The 25,358-nt window shown below is 38.9% G+C and overlaps 1 protein-coding gene across 3 annotated transcripts in view; it reads left to right on the top strand.

Annotated features, from left to right (window-relative positions):
* Positions 1–2,857: 2,857 nt before the first annotated feature.
* The window catches only part of LOC129719816 (serine/threonine-protein kinase WNK2), a 77,701-nt gene continuing 55,200 nt past the window's right edge, over positions 2,858–25,358 (top strand). The window contains exons 1-2 of one of the 3 annotated variants that reach the window (XM_055671225.1): positions 2,858–3,013; positions 4,558–4,924. The gene's annotated coding sequence lies outside the window, so the exon portion shown is untranslated. Of the gene's footprint in view, positions 3,014–4,011; positions 4,231–4,557; positions 4,925–25,358 lie in introns of those variants that run through there. The other 2 variants (XM_055671223.1, XM_055671224.1) reach the window with 2 other exon arrangements.

The following is a 25,358-nucleotide window of genomic DNA, read 5'->3' as shown; positions in this document are numbered from 1 at the left end:
GTAGGAGGTTGTATCCAAGACACGACCGCATAAATGACGTAGAACTACGTACACTATTAACAAATGCATTGAGTGTTTCATTACCCTAGTAACACAACTGGTTTTATCAAAGTTTCATAGCGCTTTTTTGGCTGTATTGAGCGCTATAAAACTTTGATAAATCCAATATTTTTACTTGGGTAATGAGTTGTAATGTCTGCTAATGAAGGGTTGTGAATTTCGTGAACCGGACTCAGCAGTTAGCAGAACGTGCCGAGTTAAAAACCATACACAGCACACACAGTGTGGTCCCCGTGGCTCTGTGGTTGACGATGTCGGTCGGCTAGCTCTCCTACACGGTTGTGATATCGAGTTCGATTCCCGATCGAGTCGAGGATCTTTTCGAGCTGGAAATTTTCTCGACTCAGCACTGGGGCACGGTGTATCGTTGTACTTATCCTACACATACAAAATGTGCCAAAAACAATATCGATAACGAATTCTCTCAACTAAAATCGAGTTGATCGAGACCTCTATTAGCCCCCAGGCTAAGCGTGCGATATTGTTGCTGTTACACACACACACACACACACACACACACACACACACACAAATCATACCATATCATAGACACACACACATCATACCATATCATACAGACACATACACATCATACCATATCATAGAGACACACACACATCATATCATATCATAAACACACAGCAAGCAAGCGACCAATCAGAGGACGTTATTTTTATTTCAACAAGGCTTGACAATTTTCAATATTGCAATAGTTCGTAGATTCAAACAACATTTTTCTGCATTTGGGCAGATGCGTGTATACTTTTCCAATCGATTGCTGCAAGAATGAAGAAAACCGGTTGAAAACCAACCGACCTACAAGCATTTGAAAAGGGACAAATTTCGTCCCAGTTTTTCAGTTTGCATCCCTGTGTGGTATGCTAAAGTAAAACGTAGTTCTACGTCAGAAGGCATTTTGCTGTTCAAAATTGGATTTGGTGATGACGATCTTTATGCTGCCCCAACAGTGGGGGAATAATGGTAGTCTGGCGAGGCACGCTGAGAAGAACCGCGCTGCTACTGAGACATGGTGACCAACCACAGCGCAAGTGATTTATTTAATTTGAAGGCAGCCACAGGTGCAACGCGCTGTTACTTCTGAGTGCTGTATCTGCTTCTACTGCTGTCAACGTTCTGGACGGTCCATCCAGCTCACTTTCCGACTAATGAATGTAGCTAGTTTTCCCAGAAACACTCTTTTATAGCCGAAGGGTGCTACGTAATAGGCCACGCCTTTCAGTTCAGTTGTCACATTCTCTAATGTTCTTTAGACGAATTATTCCACAATTCGCGTTTGATTTTTGTATCCAGCTAGTAAACACCGATGGTGCTCTCACACACGCAACGGTTTAAACCCGTATTTTATTGCGGTTTGTAACATCAAGCGATTTCGTTTGCTCGTTGTCGCGTGTTGCATCATGTTGCAACTGAGCAATTGAGAGACGACGAAATTCTGTTCACGCTGATTGATAGAATCGACTTTATATCAGTACTGCATATTCTAATTAACTGCCTTTGTGAATGCGTATTAACAGGGCAATTTGTTATTCAAAATCGGTTATGTTGATCGCAGCCTTTGTGCTGTCCCAACAGTGGGGGTATTAACTTAATAAACTACAACAAAATTTGATTGCAAGGATCCCGCGAAGAATGTTTGCTTGTGTTGATGCTAGGAAATTTTCACCCTTCAATTACTTGTTTATTTGCTTTGAAAAAGGCATTTTGCTGTTCAAAATTGGATTTGGTGATGACGATCTTCATGCTGCCCTAACACGGAGGAGTAATGGCAGTCTGGCGACACACGCTGAGAAGAACCGCGCTGCTCCTGAGACGTGGTGACCAACCACAGGGCTAGTGCTGCTGCTAAGAAAGGACGACTGCTGTTCACAACTTGTCGCTGTCCAGAACTATTATGAGCGACTTCGGCTGAAACAGGCTCTTATATAGGCCAAATAGCATGTTTTCAATTGCAAGGTATGTGATTCTGTCGACCGTGCTTGGGAAGCAATCATATAACGACCAATCAGAGGACGTAATTTTTGTTTAAACAAGGCTTGTCAATTATCAATAGTACAATAGTTTGCATAATCTATCAGCAATTTTCTACATTTGGGTGGATGCGTGTATAATTTTCCAAACAATTGCTGCAAAAATAAAGGAAATCGGTTGAAAACAAACCGATTTATAAGCATTTAAAAAGGGACATATTTCGTCCCTTTTTCGTTAATAGTTTTCCTATTCACATCCCTATGTGGTAGGCTAAAGAAAAACGTAGTTCTACGTCAAAATAACTTAATGAATAAAAAACAAGGCTTAAACGAATAGCACTTAGATTTAACGAACTGAATTAAATGTTTCGGTTCTCTTGTATTTTTAAACGAATAATTTGTGATATTTTCTATTTTATAACGACACTAAGCCCACCGAACCATTTTTCTGATAATTTCATTTCCAACCGTTCCTTAGGACTACACCAATCGAAATGCTGGTAGCACTGCTGCACAACGAGCAAACGCATCTATCTCATGCTTACCAATGGGAATCGAGTATATAGACGACCAGCTGCACATGAGAGAGCGGCATAGCATCAATCATTTTTCCCCTCAAAGGAAGGAAGTTATCTTATTGGCGTTGACGGTGTTGCCGATATTTGTTTGGTTTCTGCGTGCAAAAAAGAAAGAAGGAAATATTTTTGCTTTTGTCATCACGCACATTTTGACAATTACATACGAGAGTTCACGTAGGTGCGAACAGCCTTCGAAATCTCTTTCAACGCGAATAAACCGAATTTCCATTATCATCATCGTTTTGTGTGGTGCGGCATTCGCGGTTCGGTTGTGGTTCGTTCGTCGTCTGTCGGTCGCCTAATTTTCAATTGGAAAATTCGTGCAAAATCGGAACTTTCACCTGTTCGTACTAGTGTAGTGTGAAAGTTTAGTTTTCGCTGTGAAAGGTGATTATATTGTTGCTAGACAAAGCTAAAAAACGCAACGGAAATAATTAAATTCTTAACTCTCGTCTCAAGCGATAAAACTGCGTTAGAACAAAATTCTAGTCATCGATAAAAATTTCATCGGGAGTGACAGAGAGCGAGAGAGGGAGAGTAGCGAAGAAAATTTCAAATGTACAAAGGAGAAGGACCGCTGAAAAATGCAGATTTTTTGCTCTCAAGATATTTTGACGTTTGGAGCGTGTGAATTTGGTTTCTGCAGTAGTATGAGTGAAAGCCGCATGGAAATAACATTCCCAAACCACGTCCACCCAACAGCAGAAGTGTTCCTTCATGACACTGCCCCATATACGACAGTAGCGTTATTCAAAATCAAATAAATTTTGACGTTTTATCCGTCGTGGGAAGATTTGAAACTGCCGTATGTTCATACAAATTAATTTTTAGCTTTACAAAGCTCAAGTTCAAATCTAATAACCTTTCCTCGTCGAGAGAAGAATAAGGTCTGCATGTATGTATGCACACATGCATCGGATATAGGTCGCTAATGATTAAACAGAACAGTGCAATAAATTCTTGAACGATGGGTCATTGAATTTTGCTGTGATGTGGAAAGCAACATATAAAAGGGCAATAAAAAACTTATCGCTCACTTGCGGTCTTTGCAGATTGACTATTTCTGTAAGAAAGATGCATTAAGACGATTTTAATTATTTAGTATAGTTACGCAGATAAACGCAAACATCGTTCAATGCTTGAATTGATAATTAAAAGCAATTTAGTCTCCCAAAAATGGTAACTATTATTACTATTTTGGTATATTTTCTCCCATAATGCAATGACCGTCCAGTTCGAATTTTGAAATCATTAGTATTGATGTGGCGCCTAGCTTTGCGCGTGAGTATGTGATATGATCTGTCGAATGCATAACCACTTTTCGTTGTAGTTGTGCTCTACGGGCGACGACAAAAATAATCAAAACGTCAAAATTTTCTCTACAGTTGAGTTGATTTCCGAATCGAAGACACCTTTACTTGCTGGCAGAATTAGTGAGATTCTTTTCAAGTTCTCGTGCAATCGCGACATTTGTGTTTCAAAACGATACTGTAAAAGGGCCTCTAGTGTATTAGTCTTTGTTCTGCGATTGTGCGATTGTTTTGCTGCAAAACTGTTGGGCTCGGAAGCAAATATCGGATTTTCCTCCGCCCATTCAGGCCACGGTATGTGAACTTGAAAACTAATAAAACCATCACAAAGATACGTTAGAAGAAGCCACCGTCAGCAGAAAAGATTTGATGAAAGTTTTTCAGCTGTTGGGAAGAAGGAAAAGCACTAAGAAGCATCCTTTTAAAAAAGGGAACAGTGAGCCACAAAGGACGAGAAAATCTTTTCAGTCAAAATCATCGCAGCGAAAATAGCACTTTATCGATTAATCATCGTGTGTGTCACAGTCTTAGAATGTTGATTTGTGTCCGTACTGTAATATTAGAATAACCAAAAGATACTCACGGTTATTAAATATACAACATCATTCTTTTTTTCTGCAGCCAATTTCGCTTGTATATCCTAATAAGGCATTATGCGTTACGTAGTGTTAGAATAGTGAGGAAGGAAGAGGCAGCAAAACTTTCAAGATCAAGTTGTGGAAAATCTAAGATATTCCGGACGTATCCGGATTGTATTCCGGTCGTTGCTAGGATTGCAGTGTTAACTGGTGCCGCAACAGTCATGGTTTAGTGAACATTGGCAACCGTAGACTACGCAGTCTGCATTCGTATGCAGTGGCAGCTTGGCTAAAGAATAAAACGCAACCAGGAGAACGAAGGTTACCTCGCATTGATCAACTGCAGCAGCAATAACGACAATAAACCAACGAGCGGAAAGCTGCAGACGTCTTACTAAATTCCATCCAAGGTAAGTTGCTCACTGTTGCTGCTTCTCACATAGTGGCTACTTCAGGATTTACCTATCTCAATACAGGTTCTGTTGATATCCTTTTTTCTCTCCCTCTCATGTAAGGTTCCGATCATTCTTATTCAATCAGAATCCTGTGATATAAGCATAAAATGATACGGCAGATGAACTCGTATTCGAAGCTCTGATGATTCAAGATGTTTTTTTTTTTGCACACGTCATAAAAGACCGGTTCTGTTAAAGTCTAATTCTAACTCGACCGAAACAAACTAAAACGTCGACAGAAATTGGGAAGTTATCGATTGGATCGGCGGTCTCCCTTTCATGATTGCCGTGTATAAACGGGAAATAACGTTTCATTACTGTTGTATATTGGACGTGGTCATGTCAAAACATCACTTTTTGATGTTCCCGATTGAGTTGTATTTTATTCTATTTGAAATAGTCATTGCGATTAATACGTTAAGTGAGATTGCTGACTTGAACGAAAAAGTGAATGAAAACCTAACTGACGCGGAGCATTGAGGATGATGATGTTGATTGCTAAAATGTTTTCAAGAGTTATTACTAGATTTTTTTCTATATGGAGTAAGTGATCTGATTTTGGGCACTGTCAATAGTTAAAACGTTATACAGTTGAAGTGTTCAACCGTAAAATAAGCATTATCTAATAAACTGCACGCGATTGCCATGGAGTGCCCCTCCAAAGGTAATCAGCATGATGCAACTTTTGTACTTCGATGATTTTTGCAGTCCAATTTTTGTTCGTCGACCCAAAAATTAAATTTCCGAATCCTGTTTTTCATATTTGTACTTATTTGCACCTTTCTCATAATTTTAAAAGCTCGAAAAGCAAAAAAAAACAAACAGTAACCATTCAGTGTATGTAATATTTGTAATGTGAACTAGAACTAAAGAATATGACTTAGGCTTAGAAATAATATACCTCATTCAGACGGGTCTCGAACCCGCAATCTTCCTGTCTTTTCAACTTTACAAGTATAAACGATAACTACCAGGCACTTGCTCTGAACATTTGCCGTTGTGACCAGCGTTGCCAGGTCATTTTTAAAAAAATCTGGAAAAGGCAAAATAAAAATCTGGAAAAAATCTGGCAGTCATTTCGTGGGGTGGAAGGTTAATTTTTCGGATAAAAGTCTTGGTGTACGCAAAATTTAAGGTGACAAAATTGCAAAATTTCGCGCCAAAATTGAAGTGATGACCTTTTTGCGGAACAGAGAAAATAAAATCTGGATAAAATCTGGATCATCCATGAAAAATCTGGATAATTTGACATCAAAGCTGTTTACCTGGATACATGTCCAAAAATCTGGATAATCCAGCTAAATCTGGATACCTGGCAACGCTGGTTGTGACTAGCTGCATGTTCACCAATATCAGCACTATCAGCAGCAGTGAACATCGGTATGGCGTTTTGTCGTTGCGCTTTCCTTCTCCGTTTTTGAACACAACAAATGGAAGCAAAAGCGGCACAAAAAGTACGAGACAGCTTTGCAGAAGAGAGGGAACAAAGTTGGCCTCTCTATGGTTTGGAATAATTGATTGAAGTGATAAGAATTACGAAATGTCCATTGAGATCCAACAAATAAAAAAAATTTTGATCGTATCATGAAAAAATTGAAAAAATACCTTGAGTATTTGTCAGTCGGTGTATGTGTATATCAGGATCAGAATGACAGCGTTTAGTGCAATTAAGCAAGTAATCCTCATTCGTTAGGTAATGCTTCTATTTTCTGGGATGTGAGACTTCAACCATTTGCGTTCCTATACTAGCATCTTTAAAAACAATCGCAGAAAAGCGACGCGCACCAACTCGCTTGGTGTCTCTGATCCGGTCGACGGTATTTTTGATTGATTGTCCGTTGCAAAAATTTTTTCAAACACACACCTTTTTTGTTGAACGAAACGGAATGACATCTAATGACGGATTTCAAAACAAAGCGAGATGATGAACAATGACAGATGTCAAAGCATAGCTTGTTCTAGTGATGCAAGCGCCGCTTAATAAGAGAATCACCACATACGATTTTAAGATTTACACAAAGTAAGACATTTTATTCTCTGTCGTAATTATTTATTATGTTGATTGGCAAATGTTTAAATTTTATTTATAGATTATCAAAATAAATGCATTCAATTTTCTGCCTAAAGTAGATTAGTTGAAGTAGACCTTTTTCACTTTAATTGTCTGATTTTGTAGGTGGTTTTAAATTGCATGTTGGATATGGTATCATGAAAAAATAGAAAATAAAATAAACAATCTCATTGGTTTGCAAGAACAACCCCTGCAGTTGCAACAAGTTTCGCAGAAGCATTCCGCTGCCTGTGAGTGTTGAAAACCCCTAACTGCTTGCATTCTATCACGAACGTTCCTATCTGATAAACTTTCCAATCCGAGACTAGTCAGTCAGTGTTGTCCAACCTTGTTATGACTAGTGCCAATCACCTCTAAACGCATAATAATTCCAAGAGCATTGAATTTCTTCCGATGCACCAACTATGCCATAAACACAACCATCTGAGGTGAGGGTGTGGACCGCGTTGTGATGGTTCTGGCGGAGTGCTCTGCCCAGATCACATGTCTGCGTGTCTGTTTATCGTCATCGCACCGCACCAAAGAGCCGGGCAGAGGCAGCCCTTGGTACGGTAGAACCACGACAATCACTTCCACCGGCAGTTGGCATTCGTATCGTCTGTCAATCCACTGCGAATAACGAATGAATTGACAGACGGCATCAGTCAGTTCAGTTGCTCACTGAAGCTTGCACTGGGACTTCGGTGACGATCACATGAGCGGGACTGTCGGTTTAATCGAGCCAAGAAATTTAATTTATGATTTTCACCCATGAGAGCGAAAGACAATCGAAATAAATTATCAATTGGAACAGGTAGAACAGTGATCATCATAAAATGCAATTCGTCAAATTTCGCCCCATCGCGCCGTTATTGCCGAGAATTATAAATTAAAATTATGATTGCGCCAAAGTCAGACTGACCGGATAATCAGTTTCCAAAGGATGAAATGACGATAATTATATCAAACAGATATCAGAGTGCTGAGCGTTATATGTTTTGACGTCAAGCACGATGCTGCGCAGTCTTCACGGCAGCGAAAGTGAGGTACTAAGTCTGCTAATCGTACGCCACAGGTCATGCGTTCAAATTGAAAGCAGGAGGCGTTCTTGACGTCAATCTCAATCAGAATTGGTAGCAATGTTTGTTGATTGTAGAATTTAAGTTCTTAGCTAGATATATTTTTCATAGCTCGTGTTGAACGCTTTTGTTTGTTTGATTTTCCTGGAAGCAACGAGACGAATTCTTAACCATTACTCAACGATCTGCGGCTCTAATTTTATTTGGTTTCATCTGGAAACAGTCAAGGGGAACTCGTGAAGACCAACCGAAAACCATAAAGCGCATATGATGCATGTTTGATCATTTATCGTGCCCCCGGCTTGTGTGATAGCACGATTTTTATTCACTTCGAAAGCATTCAACTGCGTTTGGTTGCAGTTACTTGGTTTAATTCAATATTTAAATTAGCTTCAAGGCATCAACGGAGCGTTGCATCTAGTAGCAACAAAGTTGCGTTTCACGGGCGCGATGACTAATGTTAGCCTGACGTTTCTTCGCGTAACGCCTGCTTGTGTCGGTTTCAAATAAGGAATTCCAAATAAGGAACCGAATGAGGCATTGAAGAATGATGAAGAATTTAGGAGGAAGAAAGCGCATTGTACTGGAGCATATTGTGATCACCAATATGTCACCCACATACAGTTGGGCAACGCTTTGACGGTATTGGCCCCAATAAGTGATCTAGATATCATATCCAATGAGTAAGAAGAACAAAATCTACAACAACCTAGTTTGTGATATGACATGACATTGGATATTAATAAAACTGCAAAATGCCGAACTATTTGCGCTGCCAGTTTAAAATATATCTAACTGACCGATAAAACAAGACGTCAGAGCTCTTCTTCCACCGAAATCGACCTAATTGAACAAATTAATGATCTTTCAAAAACTTAACTTTAAGGAATTCGGTGGCACAGACAAATTTTCAAATACCTTAAGGGGGGCCCTACTAAATAAGTAACTTTCGTGTTTTTTTTTTCGAGTGTTTAGAGAAGTGTACCGGTATTTTGGCTATTTTTTTCCACAGCATTTATTTGACACGGCACACAACAAAACAATGTCTTATGGAAAATATTAGTGCTGGGACTATCCGGATATCCGACCTCGGATTGTGTAAACAGCCGTTTTTCGCGTTACATTTCATTTGAACGGGCCTAAAAGACAGAAAAAAAATCCGGATATTCGGATAGTATATCCGGATATTCGATTATTCGATTATCCGTATCCGGATATTTGGACATCCGAATAGTATTCGTTTACACATCCGTGATCCGAGCTTCGGATAACCGGATCACGAATATATCCGGTTAAAAGTCCCAGCACTAGAAAATATTCTACAAACTAAGAGCAAATTTTTCATCCGACCACGTGTCGAAATTGAATCTTAGATTAAAACTCATTAAGCAGACAATGTGTGCAGTAGGGAAAGCGAAAAATAAGCAAACTGGAAATCTGATACAGATTTGGAAAAATATACCACATTCCGACGTGACTTGAACCGGCAATCTCCCTGCCTCCGGCATGGGGTTTTGACTAATTAAACTACGGGGACGGTGGTACTGTTCCACAATCTATATGCGTATCACATTCCACTGCCGACTTATTCTATTGCTCATCCCTAACTACACACTGCTGTGCAAGCGTTTTTTATAGACTGAAAGGAATGTCGCATCAGACACAGAAGAGTCAGCTGATGCTGATAACTCTTATAGACCTGTGTGATCAAGACCATAGTCAGTCTGAGTCGTGCTTGCAAGTGCGACACAACAACAGAAGGTGCTCCGCAGGGCTAAATTTTTCGAACTAAATTTCTATTTTTAACAACAGAAAAACGAAAAATAAGCGAACTGGAAATATGTTACTGGCAACTAGTATATGTTTTAAAATCAGTGATTTGTTATTGGGGCGGCTTGATATGCTCCAAACAGCCATAAATAAATTTCTCTAAAACTGAAAGTCCACGTGGTATGTGGATAGCCCCTTTAATAAGTTTGGTGCATTTTCCATAAAGTATATTGTTTCAAAAATGTTCTGCTAAAAAAGTTAGCGGAACAATGGTCAGATACATCATTTCCAGCCAATAAACTGCTGCACAAAATAATTTGACGCTTATTAAATGCTCTCGGGAAAACCTGGTTTGCATGAATTTTATTGATATTGTCGAATTTTTCGAAAATATAATTATGCATGCATAGCTCAGATTTTTTCAAATATTTTCCTCTTTAAACAATCAGAAACTTTTGAACACAATTAGATGTTAAACGCTCCCATGCGCATGCAATTTTGATGAATTAGGAGGATTTTCCATAAAATATTCTTTTTCTTTGCAAAATTATTGTTATGTCTTAAGAAAAAAGTTAACAGAACAATAGGTGGAATGGGGTGCGACTATACTGGGGTATAGCTAGATTTCAGGAAAACAAGGACATCACGAACAGAAACAGTCGGCTGCGGGTATTTTGGCCATTGATTAAGGTATATTTCAAAATATGTTTTCTACGTAACAATACGTAACCGCCTTTGAAAATTTCAAAAATTGTGAAAATGGCGGTAACTTGAGTAAAAAATTTATTTTGTTTCAAGAAAAATCACCAAGGTAGCAACTATCGGGAAAAACCGGGAGAATCAGGGAATATCAGGGATTTAATTTTTCGACCAGGGAAATCAGGGAATATCAGGGAATTTGAAAAGTCATCAGGGAAAATTTCAGAGGCTTGGGATTTTTTTACAAAGTTAGTTCTGAATTGAATTTATTTCAGAGCATTCGATATGGACGCTCACCAGCAACCCTACAACAACACTCAATAATAATGAGGTTACTTTATTACATAGCTTTTTCCGACGCGAAAACGAAAGTACCAAGTAATGCCAAATGGGTTCAAAATATGCAAAAAATAATCCTACATTTTTTAATTGACTGAAACTATCCACTCGTACTTGATTCAGCAAATTAAGTATTTGTTCTTGGAAGGAGAGTTTTCCTAAAAAGTAAATTTAAAGAAGAACGTATCAATTTTAACATAGGCTTTATTTAACCCTATTCCCGCGGGGTGATAGGGTTTTTCCTCGATAAATGACCTTCAAACTCTTCTTACTCAGCAACCACATGTACAATTTGCACAAACCTAAAAATCTGATCTCTAATCATCATCAAAGTTAAAATTTCAGTTGAATTCTCGCGGGGAATGCAATGTGTTCATAACTCGGAATATAGTGAGTCCAATTAAAGACGAAGTCACACGTTGATGTTATTAAATTTCTATTAATTGGAACTAGCTTAAATGATATTTAATCTATCACTAAAATTTCCAAAAATACAAAAGCACCTGGTGACATTTTAATTGAAGTTCTTCTTGAGAAATTCTCAGAAATCGTTTCAAAATGAATATTTAGCCATATTATAGAAAAATGCCAAAAATACTCCAATTTCAAAGCCGGATAAGGATCCAGCTGAGGTTTCAAGTTGTCGACCAATCAATTTATGATGATACGAGCTAATAAATTTGAAGGTTATTCACGTGGAGCTGCTCTTCTATACTTAGAAAAAGCATTCGACAGGGTTCAGAATAAAGATTTGATTGCGAAATTGTTGATTTCTTATTTTCTTATTTTTACAGTCAAAATTTTAAAATAATTATTCCAATGATCCAACCAGAATTCCAAATCTGATTGATTATCTTGTCAAAATAGGTGTGTCTCAAAATAGTTAATTGCCCCTCAAAAGTTAGCGCCCCTAGACGTTTCAGAAATGATTCAACTCTTCAAAGACTCCCATAAAGTTTTCCCGCAAGTAAACGTAAAAACGACGAACACAGCGAGTAATTACCCAGCGGCCTTTTGACGCACTTCTGCGTTTACCAGGAACACCCAAATGAATAGAAATGGTTAAAAGGCTATAATTTCTAGGGTATTGATTTAAGCTTTGGGACAACTTTTTTCACTTCTGTCGACCATTGCAATTTTTATTTTCAATTTTATCAAGCTGGACGTGTTTCTCAACAAAAATATATTTTTGTTCAAGATTCAAGTTAGCAAAAGCGAAGCTAAACTGTTTTAATTACTGGTGCGAATTTTGGTAGGAACCAGTTTAAGTCTGGTTCGTTTTAGTTTTGTGATTTAGGTGAAAATGTCGAATTAAGTTCGATAGTCGTAACTTAATTCAATTTAAAATAAATTTGAATAGTCTTGGAAAAAAATTATAGCATAGCATAGCATAGCATAGCATATTTGATCGCCCGTGTGTTGCCCGCGATTGACCAGAATCAGCTGAAATTGTACAAAGAACCGTCAAAATGGTGCCTAGGAGTGGCAAGCCATTTTCAGTGTACAATTCCTGGCGATCTTTCTTATCACTGGTCAATAACGTAGCTGGCCACGCCCAATGCAGATCAATAGAGGAAGGGATATCGGGAGTGTTAGTTCAATACTTGTTGCTACTAGAGACCGAGGAATCCTCTGCATCATCCACAAGTATCAAAGGAAGGAATTAGTGTTAGTGGAAAGGAATTGATCTGGATCCATCGAGGTTGATGGTGCGATCTTTTCTACCCCAATTCGCGCACGACATGGTTACTTCTCGGTCTCTGGGCAACCGGTCACCAGGAGACGATATACATAGAACCGCGCCACGATCTAGTTATCTTCGGCAACCTACCAATCGTTGTCAGTCTGTATCACACCAAACTTCGCTTTTAATGCCGTGAACTTAATTCAAATTTACCTAGAAACGAATGGATTTCGTAAAACGCAACAACCGCACGCCGAACGCAAACTACTGGTACCAGCTCAAATAACCGATAGAGCGCTGTATTAAGATAGTCACACTGAGCGCAGTCAAAATAATGCGCGCGAAACTGAACTGCCTTCTCCGAAAGCAAACAAGAGCGTGTCGACCACTGGTATGACGAAAAAGCCAAAACACCCGTTTTATAAAAAAGAAAAAAAAGGAAAAAAAAGGGAACCGGCGAAACAGGAATAGATTTTGTCTTTGTCGCGATTGAATAATTACAATATTTATCGAACGAACGAAACCTACTCTGAATCGTAACGTGCTAAAAAAGAACCAACGGGCTGGCGTACAGTCTCTGAAATAATGATTTGGTACATCTCGGAAATCACAATAAACCGATCATCCTTAAATGAGCAAAGCTCACCAAGGCCGAAGACACGTTTACACCGGAGCATTATGTACGACCGCTTTATTCCCTCTCACCGACGCATACGCGAGAGGACACGGTGCTTTGCCCCGATAATCTTTTGTTTTGTATTCAAGTTAAGATACCTACTGAGTATAAAAACTGGCAAAGTTTCATGCACTCATAGCTCAAATATTTAAAAAAATGCAATATGCATATCGAACAAGAATTTTAAGTTGATTGATAAAATGCCAAAGCAATCGCAATCAAAATTTAGTTGCTATTCCGACCAACAAGATTTTAATAAAAATTGTCTATGTGTTTCAATATTTGGTCAAAAGCTAGAAAAATCATAAAACAAGGGTATAAAACTGGGCCAAATGTTCGTAACCGTTCGGTCAGGCCGCGATAAGTTTCTGAATTATATTTTAAAGGGCTATTCCCAATGAATAGTCTTGGAAAAAAATTATGTATAAAAAACGGTTACGTGACAATATAGATAATCCATTAAAAAAAAATATCCGCCGAAATGGTTGAGTGGATGCAGAGCAATACGCACCCCGGTTTCGAGAAAAACGCGATTACAGAGTTGTAACAGAAACCCTAATTTTGAATCCGCGTCAGAACTAAATCCGAGCCGAAAAAACTATTAAAAGCTATTGGTTCAAGCATGGTGAAATTAATATCGTTTTTGATAAACTGGGACACGGTTATATGGGAAAAAGTGATGGTGTTATTTTCTCACTCCAATGCACTTTTCGTTATGGGTTCTATGACAACTGCGTAAATTTTCAGATTAATCAGTGGAACTATATTCGATGTAAATGATGTAGAGATTGACCGATTTGTTTCTAGTCCGCAAATGCATTACGAATCGGATGTTGGACGTGTTCAAACTCAAAAGATAAATCGTTAGAAATGATTGGTTTTATCGAAGTGAGAACATCCTCGCTTTATGGCTCCCGTACATCATCTAGATTCTGGAAATATCCTTATTAGGTGGTATTCGGGCGTATTCACCTGTTTTCCAGGATCAGAAAGTCGTCATCTTGAATTTCAAAATGGCATGTGGAGTCAATCTCTGGCCTCTGAACATCGATCTGATTCCGGAAATAGCTTTATTGGGTGGTTTTCAGATATTTTGGGCTGTTTTCCAGAGCCTTATGGCGTCCAGGGTCGATTCTTGGCTTCTATCCATAATCCCGATCATGAAAATACCAAAAACCAAAACCAAATCAAAACCATTACATGCCAAATTTGATTCCATTTACTTGATTAGTTCTTGAGTTGTGCAGAAAGTTTTGTTTTATTTACATGGAAGCCCAGAAGAGAACTCAAAAGAAAGAGGGGTGTCGAGACGCCTTGAAAATATTTTTTGCCCTAAAATTGTCACATGCCAAATTTGGAGCTATTAGTTAGATAAGTTCTCGAGTTGTGCAGAAATTTGTATTTCATTTGTATGGGACCCTTCTCTTTCAGAAGAAGTCGAACTACCATTTAAAACTTTGTTATTCTTAAGGCGTCATCCATTAATTATGTAAGGACTTTTTTCGAAATTTTTGACCCCCTCTCCCCCAATAATAAGGCTAAGTAAGATTTTGCATTATCCCTCTCCCCCTCCCCCTATTTGCTTGATCAAGAACTAATCAGTTATGCAGGAATTTTTGTTTCATTTGTATTAGAGCCCTCCCTTCCAGAGAAGGGAAGGGAGTCAAACTACCACAGAAATATTTATTGCTCCAAGACACCTTCACATGCTAAATTTGGTTCTGTTTGCTTGAATAATTCTTTACCCATGCAGAAATTTTGTATTTAATTTGAATGAGAGCCCTTCCTTTCGGTGGAGGAAGGGGGTCAAACTACCAGAGAAATATTTTTTGCTCGCACCCCTACTTGCCAAATTTGGTTCTATTTGCTTGATTAGTTCTCGAGTTATGCAGAAATTTGTGTTTCATCTGTATGAGTGCCCTCTCTTCCAGAGAAGGAAAGGGTCATTCATTTTTTATTAGTTCTTGAGTTGTACAGAAATTTGTGTTTTATTTGTATGGGACCCGTCCCTTCCAGAGGAGAGAGGGGTCTTAACCCATCATAAGGACCTTTCCCGGCCCCAAAAACCCTTACATACAAATTTCAGACAGACATACAGGACTGCATTTTTATATGTTTAGATTCATCTTTAACCGAATTCCCGTGCTTTGACCTCAATCCAGCCCATAAGGTTTTGCACGTCCTCGGAATCGATAATTTTCTGCATATTTAACCATGCCTTCACCTACTTCAGGGTGTTCCAGAAGATGCTTTCTAATACCAGTATGGTTTATATAGGGTGTGGCAATGGTATTGCAGTTGTATTGGTGCCCTACATCACTTTTTAATATCCAGTGCAAAACTGCTATGATGTTATTTACGCTACCGTTACTAAGAAGGAGTGCTACGTCATATCAATGTTTTGGTTTCGTCTTCCTGCAGTGTTTTAGTGTAAAGTGATGGCATTGTTTTAGAAATTCTGATAATTGTCCGCGAAAACTATGGCGATTGATTATTGTTTAAGTGTACAGTCTCCTTGTAGTGTATTACTGACTATAGTCATGAAAAAAGACTAGTTAATACTGCTTCCCGGAGGAAAAAGCCTGGAGATTAAAATGGATACGGACACGTGTGCTCAAAACGTTCTCGTAGTTCTAGCTGTTTAATCCGTTCGAGTGCCGTCACATAAAAAAATCTGACCGAGAGGAACAACTGGAAGGGCGCCAGGACAGTCCTATATGAATTGTAGGAGAAATGCTAAGTATTGTTTTTTGGGTGACTGTTATTCATAATGAATTCGGATTCAAATATCACGCAGGAATCTCTACCATTTTCAGTAAAATAACCGGTGGTGAGTTGCAGAACGTTGGCCTTTGCAGATTTAAACACGAATAACATTGGAATACTGTGCCAGAAAATTCACGAGGTATGAATTTCTGAAGGAACAAACCAGCAAGATTATTTTGTACAACGTAGTCGCGATCTCATCGATATGCAAAAAAATATCCAAGAGATAACAATACATAAATATGAATTTCAGAAGAAATAGCCTCAAAATAGCAATAGCTAAGATAAATGACAAAATATTATGCATATCATGAACCGAATAAATATGATAAAAGGCTAATATTTTCTTCGATCATCGTATCAGACATTACTCATATCCGAAAGTTTTATTTAACCTTCTATCGATATAAATAAAATTATTTTGTTCTCAGTTCAAAATTAGCAGTAATTTTTGAAAGTAGTGCGGGAGATGTTATAATCGAATTGGCATGCATATTGGATTATGTTGACAATTTCATAATAATACCAGTGGACGTTTTCGAAATAATTTTGCGAATTTGGTACTAATATATCATTGCAAAAATAAGTTGATTTTGATATAGAACAGCAAAAAAAAGTGGTGCATGATCAGTACACTTCCCCGGTGTATCTAGAATATGTTTTCATATCAATTATTTGTGAAATAAACATAAACATACAAATCGAAAAACAATCTCCATAAGAGCACGTAAACCCATTTGTGTTATGACGTCACTACTGTTCACACGGGCGTTGATGATATTTTTTGACTCGCCAACACAATCTCACGTATACTTCTTCCACACCCTATATAAACCATACTGCTCTAATACAGATACAGGTTCTCTAGACGACTTCTTTTAGAATCTTGGCTTCAGATCGGTAGTCAGACGTTCTTCAAACCGTTTGGCGATACCAGGAATGGTTGAATTCACGCTTTCTTTCCGATGTCACGGTGCGACCGGTTCTTTTTCTGGAAGTACTCGTGAAGAACTTTTCCGCACACACGCTGTTTTTTCGATGACATTTTGCTGACTATTGCGCATCTGATGAACCTCACTCATATAGTGTCAAAAATGCACGCTTAGCTATTTCCACTTGAAATTTCAAATAATTCTACCCAACGGGTCAAAAGTTGAATGTGTATGAATTTAGAAGTCGTGCACCCTTTAAGCCTGGAAAAATAGTCAGCGTCAATTTGACTCCTCGCTTTCACCAACGTTACTCACTTTTTTAACAATGCGTCCTAAAGCACCTGAAATCTGGTCAGGGTGGCGAAAACCCGGAAAATCAGGGAATGCATTTTTCGATCAGGGAAATCAGGAAATATCAGAAAAAAATATTCAGAGAAAACTTCAAACCGAGACGCGATTCATTTTTTAACGACTCTTTAGCGGGACCTCCTAGGTTCGGTTTCATATCCAATTGAATACTTTTTTTACTGGTATTTCAGAGTTGCGTTCATCTACGTTGAAATTTTGTGTACCAAACGCTGAAAAATATCAGGGAAATTAATGTTATACTTCAGGGCAAGCTCGCCACCTTATCTGGTGTTTGTTATTTATCGATGTGCTAACACCGTAATGACTATTCATCAGTAATTTATGAAAAAAGCTCACATTTGCGATTATTTAAAAGTCGTGCGACAATTTGACGCAGGGCTAATGTGCATACTCATGCGTGCTTTATACGATAGAAAAGAAAATGCAGTCCAGTTTATTGTAAGAAGCGCGTATTTACACTTACAAGAGAATCAACAAGTTCTGAAATGCAGGAAAAAGTGGCAATTCCACGATTGTTGCGAAAGTTTTGTTTCACGCCTGATCTAAAATAGTCACAAAAAAAATATTTTCAAGTTTCGGAAAAATTTTTATTTTTCAATAATCCAAAGAAACTATAAAAATACTGCAGGATGGTTCTTCAAGTATACGGGAGCAATTTCCCCAGATCCAGATTTTTTCGATGCGTCTAAACTATTGAGTGTTATTCGGACATCTTGTTGAAAATTTAATATTCAAATGCTTCCATAAAGTTGATGATGATGTGTACACACTTGAAATCTTTCATCCAGATTAATAATTTTAATTTTACCTCTCTATTTAGTCGAGTGGTAGAGGAAGTTCTACTTGGGAAAAAATAGTACAATTTGAAGGTAAATTGGACAAATAAGAGCGATGAATATAGGAGCAGTATGATCAATTCTTGCAGTGGTGCTAGTTATAAAATTAAAATTGATGTACCTAGAGCTATATTCAATTCTTTTCCAAAGCATACCTATTTCATACACGGAAACCAAAAAAAAGTGCAACACAGAAGCTCTACTTTGCCTGCGAAAATGCTAATATATTTGATCTGCATTTGGCTGCGATACAATTTTGATTTGCCTATTTGTATATGACAACATGAGCATTAGTAATTCTATAGCCGTACTGCTGGTTATCCCGAATCCAGACAGAAACAAGTAGATAAGGCGAACGATACATAGATGAGCGCCTTCTGACCTATCTGCTTTTTGGAATTCCAAACAAATCGCAATAAAGATAATATATTCGTTTAATTAATGTATATTCTCTTCCGTGTGAAGGGGAACCTACACACAAACCAACAAGTCAGGCTGGTTGTTTTGAGAAATTTTGGTATAACATTGGAAACGATAAAAAATAAAAACTAGCTCGAGTACAATGTTATAATGCTGTTTTAAAATAACTTTATTATATTTTGTGTATCCCAATTCGTTCCAAAAAGTAAATGCGATGTTTTTGCCGAAATCCGTGTGAAACTTTGTAGTTTAATCTTTGATCTTGCGCTCCAATTGATGCACAAAGAATACAGTCAAACTACTTATATACCCAACAACCATCCGCCGTTATCAATTATTACAACGAAAGACCGCTTCGTTGGATGTGGGTATGACTACGCGGTTACTAAACTGTATCATCATTCGCTTGTTGTGTTGTGAATGGTGACCTATATTAGTACTTAACGAATTAAAATAAAACACAACGGAGACGAATTCTTTAATTTAGAAAAAAGTTAACGTAGAAAAACGATATACTCATCGGTTTAAATATTGCATTACTTGACATAATTTTACGTGGAATGTTTTCTGCCCAGCTTTTTTATATATTTTCGATCTGCAAAGAACTATTTCAACATCTCCATCTAATGAAGCATTAGAAACATCTCAGTACGCCCATGATTCACGATGCAGTCTTCAGTAACGCCCGCTTGATTCATGCATACAAACAAATAAGTTCACTTGAATGTAGGTTTGGTACGCGTACACGAACGTCGCGACGTCAGGGAATACCGACAGCAGGTCGTTGTTGATATTGACCCTGCCAGGAGGCTACTGGGCCTGGGGTAGGGCAGGGCCGAGAAAACTAAGCGCCATCAGAGAACAGCATCCGAGACTTCAACCGTAAATTGTATGAGTGAAAAGAGCTTGTCCGTCGTCACCGCCATCACCCTCACCATCACCGATAAATGAATGAAGTGTGCTGCCTGCTGTTGTGTTTTCATCATAACATGTAATCATCTAGTAAAACAGAAACGTTTATTTCGTTTCTATTTTTAAGACACACGCTCTATACACGGTTGACGTCCATGATCGCAAATTTGTATAATGATAAAGGCTAACCCACCGTATTGGAACGGAATACTATGCTTGAATACTGCCTTTTGCGCCTCCAAATCGGATACTATTTATTCAACCACCATGTTATAAAAAATAAATTCCGTTGCTGCATGGCAGTCGAAATTCTGCGAAGTTATTTATTGCAACATCCTTCTACAAAAAGAATGTAATCTGCACTGAAATCGGTCTTTGTTTCGCAATCTTATCAGTAAGTGCACTCTGTCGTACGGTACGTCAAGTCAAGAGGCGCCTGTTGAATACCTTGAAAATTTCGCCGCATATAAAGGGGAAAGCCAAAGGATTAATTTGCGGATTAATGTTTGACTTCCTTCCGTAATCCCTGGATGTGGGCGGGCATCGATTTAGATAAAGGCAACTGGGTGCTTGTTCCGATTAGTATCTTTGCTCGGCTGGCTGGATCTAAATTATAGGACCACTTTTGGAATTGATGTTTGTTCCTGGGTAATAGTCATATGGATATAATAAACGGTTTACCAATAACTTTCACTCGCAGTGCTACAGCAAAGGAAACCAGGGAACATTGCCGTAAACGCTGGCTTTATTGTATACGCGAACGTTACGTGTTGGTTCGTTTGTCTGCTAACGCCCACCAACTACCAACCAGTAAAAAAGGTCGTTTGGCTTGTTAACCCGGAATGAGCGATATATGTTTTGTTTTTACCCTTCCAATCCGTAAGCGGAATACTTGCCGCATAAATTACAAAATTTGCGTGAAATATGTCGCGCAAATCCTTAAAACCCGCGCTATGTCCAATGCTGATATATTGAGGAGAGGATTTCGAGAACATTAGTTTGACACTTACCAGAGACTGAGGATTATCTGCATCACCCACGAAAACCCAAACCGGAATCCACCGGGTTTGTTTCAAAGCGAGCGTATCAGAAAAAAGGTCGAAACAATCAACTGAGTCGATACAACCGCTTTCGAAGAAGGTGAAGTCAGTACCATCGACTGATAATGTCATGGCATCGGTTTTTTTGGGTGCGCATGGTATAATTTTCATTAGGTATTTATAAAGTGAAAACAGTTCAGTATTTGTATTGATGTATTGATTTGTATGATGGACGCAACCAGAGAAAAATAAAACTTATCGCATTGCGTAGCCCTGGTTCTTAAACAGCGGCCTTGAAAGGGTGCTCAATCAGTGCAGTTATAAAACATGTCAACCGCACATAAGAACACACTCGAAAGCGACGACGCGCTGGCGGCTGTACCTATAGCGAACCTAGCAGAAAGCCAACCGAACTGAGCACTGCTAGTGAATGTGGTTTTTCTTTTTGAATTCCGCAAGGTTCATATCCACCATGGTAACAGTTAATAGCCTAATAACACAGCCTTCCCGTAAATTATATGCACACATCGAAACGTTCTATGATTACAATGGGAAGTACAGTGCCATTATTATTGTGATAACCAGGCTGCCATCAAAGAGGGGGACGGTCATCGTGTTGCGACACGTTGTGGCTTCATTTCTGTAATATTCGTTCAATGTATGGTACTAGTAAACCAAACACAGAGACATACTATCCCATAGAATTTCGCGTTGATCAAGGTCACGCTGAGTTGGATTGAAACAGCAAACGTCCCGCGTTCCCCCTTCTGTTGTCCACCAACAAGAAAACGGGCGTTCAAGAGGTAGAGAATGCGTTTTACTTGCGCTTTTATTGATTTTTATTATTTCTCACCTGTCGCTACTATCGCTGGAGGAGTCGAGGTGCACCTGGCACGATTGTCCACACCCACACCACGTTGTCGAATAATTAGGCGCTCTTCTTTTACTTTACGATGTTTGGCAGATTAAAAATCGAAAGAGCCTGTTGCATGGCGATGCGTGTCTGAGTGAGTGAAAGACAAGCCGGTTAGGAAATGAAACTTTTATTGACGCAATCAATGTTTCTTAGGAAATTGTATTGCAATGGTCATTCGAGCTTATCAGTGAACCCGTTCCTTCAGATTGATTTGGAGCACATCGTAATTTTCCTAATGTATAACTTTGACTATTGTGTGATGCAACAATTGAATTTTATCATAATCATTGATATGTTTCGGTCCACTCTGTTGTAAGACCCCCTGGCATTTTATGAACTCAAGACAAATATTGATTGTCAGTTGTAGTACCCACATTTTTGCAAATCGATTACCACCATGCCGAGCGTGCGAAGCGTTTCCAAGATCGAGACCGCAGCAACCTAACACGGACAAGATAATGAACCCATCGAATTATAAGCGAACCAGTTCCCCTGACCAGGTAGCCTGTGTCTCCATCTGCAGTGCACACAGTCTATTTTTGGCATCCAGCAACGGGCCAAATAAAAGCAACCGGACCTGTGAAGCAGTTTTTCTCCTTCTGTCCGTATCATCGGCGGCCCGCACTGGTAGTGTTGGTCGAACATGAAGTAAGGCTCCAGGAAACCAGCACCGGTGCGAGATATTTCGTTTGTCTGTAAATCCATTTCCTGCAGCGAAGGTGGCAGTTGGTTGTATCTCGCATTTGGACGGTATTCTACCAAACTTCTGCGAAGAGTCACGGCAAGAAATTATTATCCATAAAGAGCATTATCCAGCTATTCGATATATTCATAATGATAGGTCATTAGGTTTCAATATCAACTTTGACAACTTCTTCCATAAAGCAAATAACTTACGAAGTGACCACTTAGTAAACTTGTTGCGATAGAAAGTCAATTAGAGAGCGTTTTATTTACACAATACTCATCAACCTAATTGGCTACATATGAGTCACAACACTTTGAAGACGAAATAACTATTAATCTTGAACTTTTGTTGTCAATGAACGAAAAAAGCCTGTGTCATAGAAAGACGGACCGATATGATCAGGTTCGACGTACTTGCGTTCAAAGTAGAGAACTCTGTTTCTCAGTTTCCGCCGCTTGGGACCATCCTGCAGAAACTTTTCGATGCGATAAATTGTGGCTAAATAACATCCTATGACCTTGTCAATCTCCTTCGGCATTTTCTGGGCGAGCAGCACTTACACACTTGTTCTATATTTCTTAAAATGTATGGGTTTTATTTCTGTTCGAAATTCAGCCTCTCCTCCTTCCAGTGGCTACCCTTCCATTTCTCATACGCTCTTGGTTACCTCTAATGTGTAAGGAACATGTATGTCAACTTTGATGAATATCGGTCAATACACTCCGGAGATATAGTAGAATATGTATACAGGTCGGACTCGATTATCCGGAACATCAAAAAAAATTTCATTCCGGATAATCGAGTTTTCCGGATAACCGAATCACACAAAAATTACTGAAATTTTGCGATTAAGCATGAGCATGAGCATGAGCATGATTGACCGCCCGCGGTTGCTACTCCGTTATTGCCAGATCAGCTGTAATTACACAGAGAACCAACAGATGATGCTTGGGACCAACATGCATCCTCAATGTGTAAAAACTGGTGACCTTAATCTTTATATTAGGCAATACCAGCGCCGGCCGCATCCGAATGCAGGTCAAAGAAGGAATTTGTATAGGAAAATGTTGACGTGATACTCGCTTATTGGAAGCCGAGAACACCTCTGCACTTCTACGAGAAATCACTGGGATGTTGGAGAAAGGGCAAGGTACACAGCAGGGTTCGTTTTGGTAAACGATGTGCTGATTTCGAGTGTCGGGTTCTTTAGAACAAGTATCGCGCGAACAAGTTCATCATATCCGTCACGATATTCATAATGCGGTTCGAAGTCATTCAGTTTGACAATGTAACACCGCAACAATAAATCGTACGCAAGGATACTGGACCTTTGATCAAATTGGGACAACTTCAAATGATATGATATCTCCTCGTTAGGTGATCCTCTTTACACCGAAATCAGTTGCGCGTTGTTGATCTATATGTAGATAATTCGACCTCATGGAGGTACCGACGCGGAGTCTCTAGGGGTTCGGTCAACCGGACATTTTCTACCTAACAGATCGACCAACGACGTTTCTCGTATACACTTTGTCTGCTCTAAAAAAACGATAAGATACCGCGAAAAACGCTTATTACGAAAACTAACCATGAGTATATTTCTAGCTAAACGTCGCGATCCTCTGCGTACGACGCACGCGATGTAGCCCATGCTACTCGTAGCAAACAGCTATTTGTCGATCCCGAGTCAATCCCAATCCCGAGAAGAAACGAACGCACGTCGGCCGTCGCGATTCTTGGGAAGGTATACATCGCGTTTTCGTTAATCGCGATATTTATCGACCGGACGAAATCTTCGGTTAAACAGTCACAGTGAGACATGAACAAGTATCTGGGTATACCCCTCGAAATCATTATATTCCGAAAACGTAATATAAGTAAAATTCTCCCGAGCCGGAAACGCGGTTTACATCGAAACACTACGACATTTCACGCCGATTCTATCTTAGTTGTCGATGCGAATGTTGCCTATTAAATAGGAAAATTGGCAAAGTTTCATGCATACAAAGCCTTATTAATTTAAAAATGAAAATTTCCATATTGACCATCCATCGAGCTAATATAGTCTTAAGTTTGTTAACAAAATGCCGACCTTGTCATTATTGGAACATAGTATACAAAACATAAGCAGCCCAAAAGCTAGAAAAATCGAAAAAGTGAAGCATAAGATTTCATGTATTATCCACAACCATTGCTTTCGAGGTGAACACATGTTTGGCTGATAGAACCCTACTTGAAGCCTGATCGTGCAAAAACGTGGTAGATGACGGATTCGAGGCATACTATGCGTCATGTTGGCTCATTACTAAGTTGAGCTACTCATTACCTTGGGAGTGATCCTGTTGGAAAGATAGAAAAATGGCAAAGCTTGGTGTATCTAAAACATTAAGTGCAAACATCAGGTGTAGATGTACATACTAATCAAAGTCTTAAAATTATTGATAAGACCAAACCAATCATGATTATTTCAGGCTGACTAAATAGTCATCAGATGTCAAACTCAACTTTATTGAATTTTCTATTACCTGTCATGCGAGAGTCAGTGCGTTCAAAAATTCATTGCACACGACATATCAGTGAATACATATCAATTAATCTATTCCACCATAAATTCTAATAAACAATACTATTACACAAAACTACACGAGAAAAAGGCTCCAGAAAAACACCTTAATTGCACTCTTTTTTCAATTTGGACATTCAAAACTGTAACAGTACAGTGTAACATTCATGACGAGCACAATTAAAACGGCGTGCTACGTCGTTCCGCAAACTGGCAACTACGTGGTATTCGGTGGATCATCACATGATGTGAACTATATTCGAACGCGGACCATTTAGGAAAATAAATATAATACCAAACGCAAATCGTGTATGTCGTATCGAGCCCATTGATAAGTTAACTCACCTGACAATTCTTAGTGCTTTTACTTGTGGGAGAAAAAAGTAAAACAGTAAAACATCATCGCACAATCTGGTTTGCAAACAAAAAAAAAAAACTACTCGCAGCCGAAAAGCTACCACACCTCGTGCACCCAACAGATCACACATTCACACTTCTGCCAAAGTCCAAAGCCCGCTAAAAACCACTACACACAGAGCCTATGCATTCTTGATTCAAAAAAAAAAACATAACTCATCTGTTTTATTTTGGTTATGCCTATGCCAGCGAAACAAACGCCGACTAGCACAGCGCAACGCTACTCTCTCCGC

Source organism: Wyeomyia smithii, chromosome 2 (genome assembly GCF_029784165.1).
Source record: "Wyeomyia smithii strain HCP4-BCI-WySm-NY-G18 chromosome 2, ASM2978416v1, whole genome shotgun sequence".
NCBI classification, from domain to species: Eukaryota; Metazoa; Arthropoda; class Insecta; order Diptera; family Culicidae; genus Wyeomyia; species Wyeomyia smithii.
This window is presented reverse-complemented; position numbering and strand designations above follow the sequence as displayed.